At 48.0% G+C, this 9,211-nt stretch overlaps 1 long non-coding RNA gene across 1 annotated transcript; it reads left to right on the forward strand.

The window, feature by feature from the left end:
• Nucleotides 1-4,609: 4,609 nt before the first annotated feature.
• Nucleotides 4,610-6,557, forward strand: LOC26533911 (uncharacterized). Its single transcript, XR_001452328.2, has 3 exons — nt 4,610-4,718; nt 4,782-5,611; nt 5,686-6,557. It is a non-coding gene; the product is annotated as an uncharacterized lncRNA (long non-coding RNA).
• The last annotated feature ends 2,654 nt before the right edge of the window (nt 6,558-9,211 follow it).

The raw sequence follows: 9,211 nt of genomic DNA on the forward strand, positions 1-9,211 counted from the left end.
ATTTGTTTTCATTTGAAACTCATTTGGCTGCACTTGCGCTTCCTTAAAGTGTTCTTCCCAGACGCAATTCGGGTTTGGGCCGGGGTCGGCGGCCTCTTTCTTCTGTCCGCTCGAGCGATGTGCAATTGTTTGCGCTCAATTGCCAAACGGAAAATCACAGAAAGAAAACTGTTCTGAAGCCTCCCCTAGCGGCCTGCCAATTGTTTTGTGTATCTGCGTGTGTGTGGTCTGGAACCAGCTCCTGCTCCTCCATACTCGATGGGAATCAGTGCAGGCTCAGAAAGCAGTGCATTTCGGCTCCTGACTTTGCATATGCTGAACATGCTCGACTCTGGACCCTGATGAGGTGGGTCTGGGACCACTGCAGGGGTCCGACTTTTGCCAGTGCGGTTCATCGCCAGAGAAGCAAGGCCAGCGGTACAGTGGGTCAGATTTATCAGACACTGTTACAATACTTATTATGCGACCCTGTACGATGGATAGTTGTTACTGCATTTAAATGCCGCAAAAGGATTACAGAGCCAGAGAGATATTCGATCCACTCAATTTTGCATGGGCCCTCGCTCCACTGTGCTTAGATGATTGTGTACCCGGTTCGATGTTTGGAAGCTGAAACTGTTTTGCATGATTGACTGTTTGACATAATGAAACGCATGCAAGAGCAACCGTTGCCGAAAGCTGGCCAGTAACCAGATTTGGGTGCTCCGTTAACAGAGCCCCCACTTCACTCCACTGCCCCTTGCCGCACACGACACGACCCCATTCCAGACCCACGCATTGCGGCGCTCTGCTGGCACTAATCAAGTGCAATGTTGGCCCGGTCCGGTCCGGTTCGGTTCGGTCTGGTCCAGGAGCCATTCATTGGGAGAGCCATCATGGTCTACATTCAGTATTGTGGTTTACTGGATGCTGCCTTTTCTTTTATCAACGTTGGCTCAGGTCCGGGCTGTCACTCGCCTTCTGGTGGGTTGTTGCAGGGGGCCGGCTGCCGGGGACCGGGTACGGGTTGCTGGTGTTCTGTTACGTACTGTTATGCTCCTGCTGTTGTTGGTGGCGCCACAGAGCTCTAATCAGTCCTTGCACAACATGGAGCAGAGAAATCGCCCAGTCAGTCGGACACTCAGTCATTCACTCAGTCGAGGGTCGGGCCAATGCAGTTCATCGGCTCTGGTTCGCTCGGGGGGAGCTCGGGGAAGGGGCTAATGAAAATGAAAATCTGTGTCATTGTGCATAGCTCGCATATTGAACAGGCTGGGAGGGAGGACGGACGTCCATTGTCCACACTCTCAGCACTTTCATCTTCAGCTGCCGGACTTGGAGCACACAAATTGGCTCTGACATTCTGGGGGGATAGATGGCCAGGTAATTGCTTAGGACGGCAGACAGGTAGGTACATAAGTGTAGACCCCGCATGTTGACAACACTTTAAAGCTTTTTTACATGCTCTTTCTGGTGGTGAAGTGAGTGCTGTTCCCATACAAACACTCGTACGCCGCATTCTCTTACTTGCAACACTGTTCCAAAGACAGATCGCTTCCAATTTAATGAATAACTACAGATGCCGCCGCCCCCTAACCATCGGATGCTCAATTTGCAAGTGTATACATACAATGGCCCGGCATTTGGGATGGAACCTTTGATTCCTGCTCATAATTTATGTATGAGTTCAGTGCGAAACGTGTGTGGGCTCAAAGAGCCGTCCAAAGAGTGTCGGAAGAGTGAGAAGAGTCAAAGAAAGATGACAAGAGCGGAGCTATTAAAACAAACGCCCACCGACAGTCGACAGTGGAGAGTCGACATCCGAGAGTCGAGAGTCGGCATGGATGACATGCATTTGCTTTAAGAAGTGATGAAAGTGTCTCACAATCCACAAAGACAACCCAGGCGGCAGCTTCAGAGACGGAGACATAGAGACGACACCCACGCACGACAGGAGCAAAGAGAGGACTCCCAAACGAGGGACAACGAACAGTGACAGGGACCCGGGACGCGGGACCCGGGGCGTTACTAATTTGTGTCACATTTTTTGTGTGCTGCTCGCCGGGAAATTTGCTACACTTGTTACACGGTTCACACGCTGCCCGAGCATCTTCCGGCTCGACTCTGACTCCTGACTCCCGCATTGTGACCTTTCTTTTTTGTCTTTTGGCAATGATAGTATTTGCGGTAGGTCCACATCATCGATCGAGTGTGCCGTGGCAGGGGCAGCCTCATTCATCTTGCCTGCGGCCGATGACAGTAGTCGTAGCCTCAGAGCCAAACCAAAGCCGGAAAGTTGTCTCCTCGGGCATTACTAATTGACAATTCGATACGAGAATGTGTGACTTTTGGCAGTTTTCGGCTGGCAGACATGTGAGACGGAGAGATGGGCTCTCTGTGCAGCGTGGGCGGGCAGAGACCGCATATTAAGCATGCACCGTCGGGGTGGTATGCAACGGAGACGTCAAGCGGTCTGGCCCGTCCATAAGGAAGCCAGAGGTACAGTCGACCAATTGGCCCAAGGAGGCAAATGGAGCGAGCGGCCCATCAAAGCGGCCTACATTCACTTTCAATGGCACGGAGGTCTCATCGTTTGATGTTTTCAACAACTGATGCCAGTGGTTTGGCTCTCCAAGTGTTTTGCAAAGAAAGAAAGTTCGGAGTTTGGGTGGTCCAGAAGTATCCGGATAAATATCTATGATTATTGCATGACGAATCATCAGCAAACTATTCCGATAGGCTCCGATATCATTTTAAATTCTGATTTCCTTCTCTTTGGTGCACTTTTTTTGCCACTTCAAGCTCCTCCTTTCATCGTAATCTCTCATCGCCGGCTACTCAAATTCTTGGTTTATGTTCGAGAGTAGTTTTTGCCAGCCACCCAGCGGGTGAATGTTAATCAGAGTTCCCGTTGCTGGCCGCCTCCCCCTCGTACATTTCGAGATGAGCTCAAGTTTCACTTAGAATCGCGTTGGCCTCCCTTTCAGGCCCCCCCCTTGACCAGCAATCGGGGTATGCTTTTATGTGCGTTGAACGCTTTTGGCCATGATTTGGCGTACGCCATTTAATCAGCGATATCTGCAACACCTGCCACAGCCCGCCAGGCCCAACCCCGGCCACGGCCTCGACTCGAGCTGCAGCTTCAGCTCCTGGAGCGGCAATAACGAGATAAAGAAAAGCAGCAGCAGCAGATCCAAACGCCTGCACTTCCTGTTTGTGTGAGCCGGGAGTCGCTTCAAGAGCTTGGACATGGACCAGGGCCTGGCCCCAACGTTCTATCGCCAGTTCTGTGGCTTTAACTTGAATCGGAATGGATTTTGCTGAAGTGGCAGAGACCAGACAGGGAGCACGGGAGCAGAAGCAGCAGCAGCAGCAGCTCTCAAGAGTGCACGGCGGCGCTGTTGGCTCTGAAATTAATTAAGTTGACTTCTGGCATTGGCAATGCAGGAGCAGCAGCCCACTCTTATCCCCTGGCCGGGACTAGCCATCAATTGCAAGCGGAAGTCGTAAGTTTTGGCATTGGGTTTTCCGGACACTCCCGGCAAGTGTGGAAATTATGAAAAATGAAACCGAGGACAACTAACGAGCTGAGACCCCGTCCCAGTCCCCTTTCTCAGCTGTGGCGCCATTCGGATTGGGATGCTGCTCGATCAGGCGCACATGTTGCCGGCGAGTCGCCGCCTAATTGATGAACTGCTCACAGCTCTGTGGCCCACTCCATTGCGAGACCACATGCTCATCCAATTCCATCCCCATCTCCACTTCCAGTTTCAGTTTCAGCTCCAGTTGAGTTCGTTCTTTGTGGCTGTGCGTAGGCGCAGAAATATTATTTACAAATTGATTAATTGTTGTTTATTGGAAGTCATCGTCAGTGAAGAGTAGTTCGCCAAGTTGATAAATGAACTTGGAGCCCTGTGTGGCCTAGACCTCGTCGCTGGTGTCATTCCCCAACCGCCAGACATAATCCTCAGTCCCCCAGCACCAAGCACCAAGCACAATGCCCGATTCAGCCCCAATTGCAGCCACCCAAAGGTCAACCCATCAGTCATAAGCTAAGCACACCTCAAATGCCAGCGACAGTTGGGAGTAGGAATGCAATTGGTAAAAATATGTACGCGCATGTGTCTGGGGAATTAGCCGACTGACATGACGACTGGACCTGCGACTGCGACTGCGACTGACTGGCTTACCCAACTGTCTCTCCGTCTGTCTGTCTGTCTGTCTGTCTCTCCAAACTGTCACACTCCGAGTCTGAGGTATTGGGCACAATACCGACAATGACTGACATTTGTAATTGATTTCCAAAGCGCCTTAGCTTTAGATTACAGCACATTAGCGGGCAATGAATGGGAGTGGGAATGGAGTGGGATCTGGGTGAGGTCTGCCACTTCAGACAGAACTGTGCTGCAGGTTGGGGGGCCACCTTATAGCGATGATGGAAACGTGTGAGGAGAACCAACCAACATCCGACTGCAGTTCCCTTTCAACTTTAATTATTCAGGATAGGATTATCTAATCTGTTTCGTTTCGAATCAGAGTGCTTTCCCTTGTCGCCCGATGCTTATCAAATATGTAGTCTTACTTGCTCCACTCTATATTGGATCGATCTATACATCAGATCCGACACGAACACACACTTACACGTACACGTACACGCTGAGGAAAGTAAAACTTGTCATAAAAATTAAAATCAAATTCGACTTAACTGCCAGCCACAGCATTGCAGCTCCAACAAACTTGTATGCACATTTCAAAGTACATAAAATAATTTAAAGGCCATCATTAACATTATCGCATCGCAGTCGGGTCGATAAGCTGGCAACAGGCGGCGCAGGGCGGTCTCCAGGTGGATCCATAAACAAAGCCTAATCCAAAACCCAAAACCGAAGCCAGTACCAACCTCAACACTTTCCTTTCGACGCCCGTTGCGTTTGGCTTTTTATGGACTCGAAATTTAACGCCATTTGATGAGAGTTTGAGTGCGGGTTTGGGCTTGAGATTTGTTTGTGGCTCTTTTAATTAAAAGTAAAACCAGGTTAAGTATTGAGCAAAAGCGCAGCATGTGTTGCCCCTCCAGAAAGACGGATCTCTCGTCTCTCATCGGCCATTAAAGGCGCGCGTAAATCTCCCGCTTGGCCAACTACAAAGGGCCATCAAATCAAAGTTCATTAGTTGTGAAAACACTAGTCGTCAAATCTCAGATGCCTGATATTGTATTCTAAATCTGTGATTGTCACTGCCGGCAAACGGGGATCCATCATACTGATTTTGTGGGCAAATGCAGCTGCCAATTCTGAAATTAGGCTCGCTGTTCTCCCTCGCTTTTGGCCAACTGGCAAAAGACGAAATTTCGTCTCGCTCAAAATCCAATTTGAAATGCGATCTGGAACGAATGACGAATACACACCGGGAAAACGGGACAAACAGGACACGACCTGGCCTCGGACCTGGACCTGGACAATGGCAAAGCGTGAAAATCCTTTTGAGCACAAATTTTCCTTTGTCGAGTCGAAGGCAAGAAAACTCAAGTGTGAAAATTACTTGTGGCGGCATTCGCATCTGCAAAAATTCCAATGCCCCACTGACAGGCATCCGCAAAATCCTATAATTGGATTAGAGCCCATGGAAAAAGGTGCGTAAATGGAAGTAAAATGGTCGTGTAAACTATTTGCGGTTAAACGATCACCGGCCTCCACCCAATTTCAGGCCAACTTTCAAATGGTATTCGGTGTTAATCTGTGCAACTATCCCAGATTTAGGTCAGCAGCGCACAGCCCCCAGCACATTTCATTATAATTATAATTATTATTGAAAAAGTTCGCATCATAAAAACCAAACTGTGCCGCACCTTCAACCGAACTTTTTAATGGCCAACAATGCACTGGCGCAGCCTCTGCCTCTGCCCCTGCCTCAGTCCCAGTCAGGGCCCCAAACGATCCACTGCCAGAGAGCTAATGAAAACTCCCCGTCGCGTTAATGAGTCAAAGTGCTGAAATTATTTGCATTCACTTTGCCGCTCGATATACATATGTATGTATGTATGAATTTATTGTGGCCGTGCACGAAAGTTCATAAATCAGCAGATCCGAGAGTTTTTCAATGAAACCAAAGCTAAAAAGAAATTTTCAGAGATAGCGAGAGGTCGATGTTGCTGCTGGCGCTGGAAAAATGCTGCGCGGTGCAGGGCATGCAAAAAGTTAACCATTCAAATTAAGCTTAAATTAATTGCTGGCCAGCAAAAAAAGTAACTCAAACACAACTAGTTTTTGCTCCAAAATGTTGCCAACTAATTGAAAATATATATCACGCATGCCACATGTGGGGGTCGGTTCGCATATGCAGAGTGCCAGCCGAGCACCGCCCCTACCGCACCGTAACGCCTCCGTCGACTACGCTCCACATGAGTGGAAAGTGGTTCAGTGGTGCAATTGAAATTGCAATTGCAACTGACGGTGGGCGCCACCACCTTTTTTTTGGGGGGGAAACTGGTTAGCGCTGCAATTTATTTTGGCACAGCAAAATGCCATAAAATCGAAAATTATATGGTAAAGTTAATTAAAAGCCAGAGCAACTCTATTCAAAATCCATTTTTGACAGACATTCTTATCTAATATAGAAAATGTAATGCAGACGAGCGTGGATAGGTTTATGTGTGTGAAAAGTTGAAATGAATTGACTAGGGGTGTGATGATGGATCAATTATGTTTTAAATTATAATTTTGTTTACAATTTAATCAACTTTCGTATACCCACAGCATATTAGGAGGTGTCGTATCGTTGGATTATTTTCAGATTAGATTATAATCATTTGGCTGTGCATAAATTGACAACGAGATTATTCTCAGTGTATCATATGTTGTTCTTTTTCTTGTCTCCGTTACGTTGCTGATCTGTTACATTTGTCATTCTCCCATTCCATTGTCGAACGTACTCGTGTTGCTGGGAGAGTGCGTATTGAGGGACAGACACGATCAAACACGATCATAAATGCGAGCCGATAAGAGCTGTCGTCGGTCGTATGCTGAGTGCAAGCACGAGATAGAGAGAGAGTGCGGAAGGCAAGGCCCCGAATAACGTCGTACAAAGCAGCAACAATAAGCGGAGAACAACAAATGCAAACCTGTGAATGTATTCGCATTCTTCTCTTTGAAATACAAATTATTTAATTTCCACTTTAAATCGTTTAACAGCATGCATTGCATTCGAACCGTCAATACGGTTGCTCAACCAAACTTAAATGCGCCATCATTTGATTATTAATGGGCAATTCATTTCATTTGAGAAAGCAAATTGATTATCTGCCCGGACACAGGCACGGGCCCGGCCAGTGTAAACCAGGCTAATGGCCATACAGAGTGCATATGCAACGAAAAAAAACCACAACAACAACAACAGCAGCAACACAAACAAGCGAATTTTCTAACCATAATTTCCTGTTGGGCAAACGGAAAATTTACGAGCACAATTGTTAGATACGGTTGCCAGGCGGCCGCAAACATGATCAATTACAGTGCAAATGCGCAATGCTGTGAAAAATGCAGCGAAAATTCGCACAAAATAAACAAACAGAACTCTGTATGAAGGAGACTCAGATGGGGATTGGGGACTGCGAACTGGAGGACTGTGGGCGCGGTTCATGCGAGCAGTCGGCTGTTGTTTTAGCCTCTTGATTAATCGAGGCTAGTTGCGAGTGGCAATGGCGAAATTAGCCATACGAGATAGCGCCCGCAAACTCGACCAGAGTCGGGCTCGAAACACCCACGCGACAGCCATGAACCATGCGAAACAATTATGCAAATTTTGTGTGAGAAACAATGTACAGAAATCATTACGAGACGCAAATTAATTACGGGGCTGGAACACACACAGAAAAACCAGTAACCATTTACTGGTATATATGTACATACATATATCCACAAACAGCAGCTGCAATTGAATCAAGGTGGGATGGATGGCAGAGTGGGTGGGAGAGGAGAGGAGAGGAGACAACGCCTGGTTCTGTCTCGCTAATGAGACAATTGCAATTGTTTGCCCCAAAACTTTCCTCACTGCGTCTGTTTGGCCTGGCCTGCACGCTTGTCTGGCTGTCATTAAGATGCAGCTTAGTCGCTTGTCTCTTGTCTCGTCAGCAACATGTGGCAACTGCAGCTGCAACTGCTGCAACAACACCTTGACGTGAGCCCCACAACTGACCCAATTCTCAGCATTGCATCCCGGCAACCCGGCATCAGTGGCATTGTCAACGCTGTCGTAATGTGACATAAGGTGCAGGCAATTTCAGCTTCAATTACACTGTGCAACAGCGTTTCGGAGCTGTACGTGTACTCGTAAGTTGTTCTACATAGGCAAAGACTCAAATCAAGGCTTGTCTCGTGTTGCAAGTCCACCAATATGGGCAGAACCTGGATACAACTATCAGGTTTTGCTGCGAGAAGAGAACTCTCTTCGATTACCCATTCTTTGCTGATCAGTGTCATCAGCATCTTCATTACCGATGGAAGCCTAGCTGTCTGGCACAGCATCTTAATTTGTTAAGTGTCTGTTGCATGGTCTGTTGCATGGCCGAGGACGGGGATGTGTGTGCTGCTGTGCGGCTTAGTTAGGCGCAACTGTCATCATTATTTTTCCAATATGCATTTAGCGTTTTATGGACATGCGTGTCTGCAGCTTTGGCGACTGCGACTGCGGCTGAGACCTGACCAGATGCCTAATCAGCATCTCATATTGTTGCAGTTGAAGTTGCAGTGGCCGCAACTCCGCTGTTGATGCATGTGGCACGCAATTGCTGACCATTGTTTAGATCTCTCTCTCGCCGTCGCTGACTCTGTCTCTGTCTGAGGCACTGAGACACACATCCTTGGCCATTGAACTTGTTGGTGAGCCTTTCGTGACACTCGTAGCAGTCTCGTCATCATCGGAACCATCATCATCAGCATCCTCATCAATGCCGTTGTTTATGCGAGTATTTCATAGACATTTTTCCGGGTCCAAGCGGCAATTGACGTCGCTTGACGTCTTAATTCTCTGGCTGCCGTCTCCGTCGCCGTCAAGTTGCCAAAGCACTTGAGGAGGCTTCTTCATCATCTGCTGGCCACATCTCCTCCAGCTGAAACCTTCGTGTGTGTGCGTGCAGTGACGCCTCCCAGACCTTCCAGACTTTCACACACACACACACACACACTTGAGAGGCATCCACTGGGTTTTCGGTTACCATTAATTGCAATTGCGTGTC

Source organism: Drosophila pseudoobscura, chromosome 3, assembly GCF_009870125.1.
Source record: "Drosophila pseudoobscura strain MV-25-SWS-2005 chromosome 3, UCI_Dpse_MV25, whole genome shotgun sequence".
Taxonomy (NCBI): Eukaryota; Metazoa; Arthropoda; class Insecta; order Diptera; family Drosophilidae; genus Drosophila; species Drosophila pseudoobscura.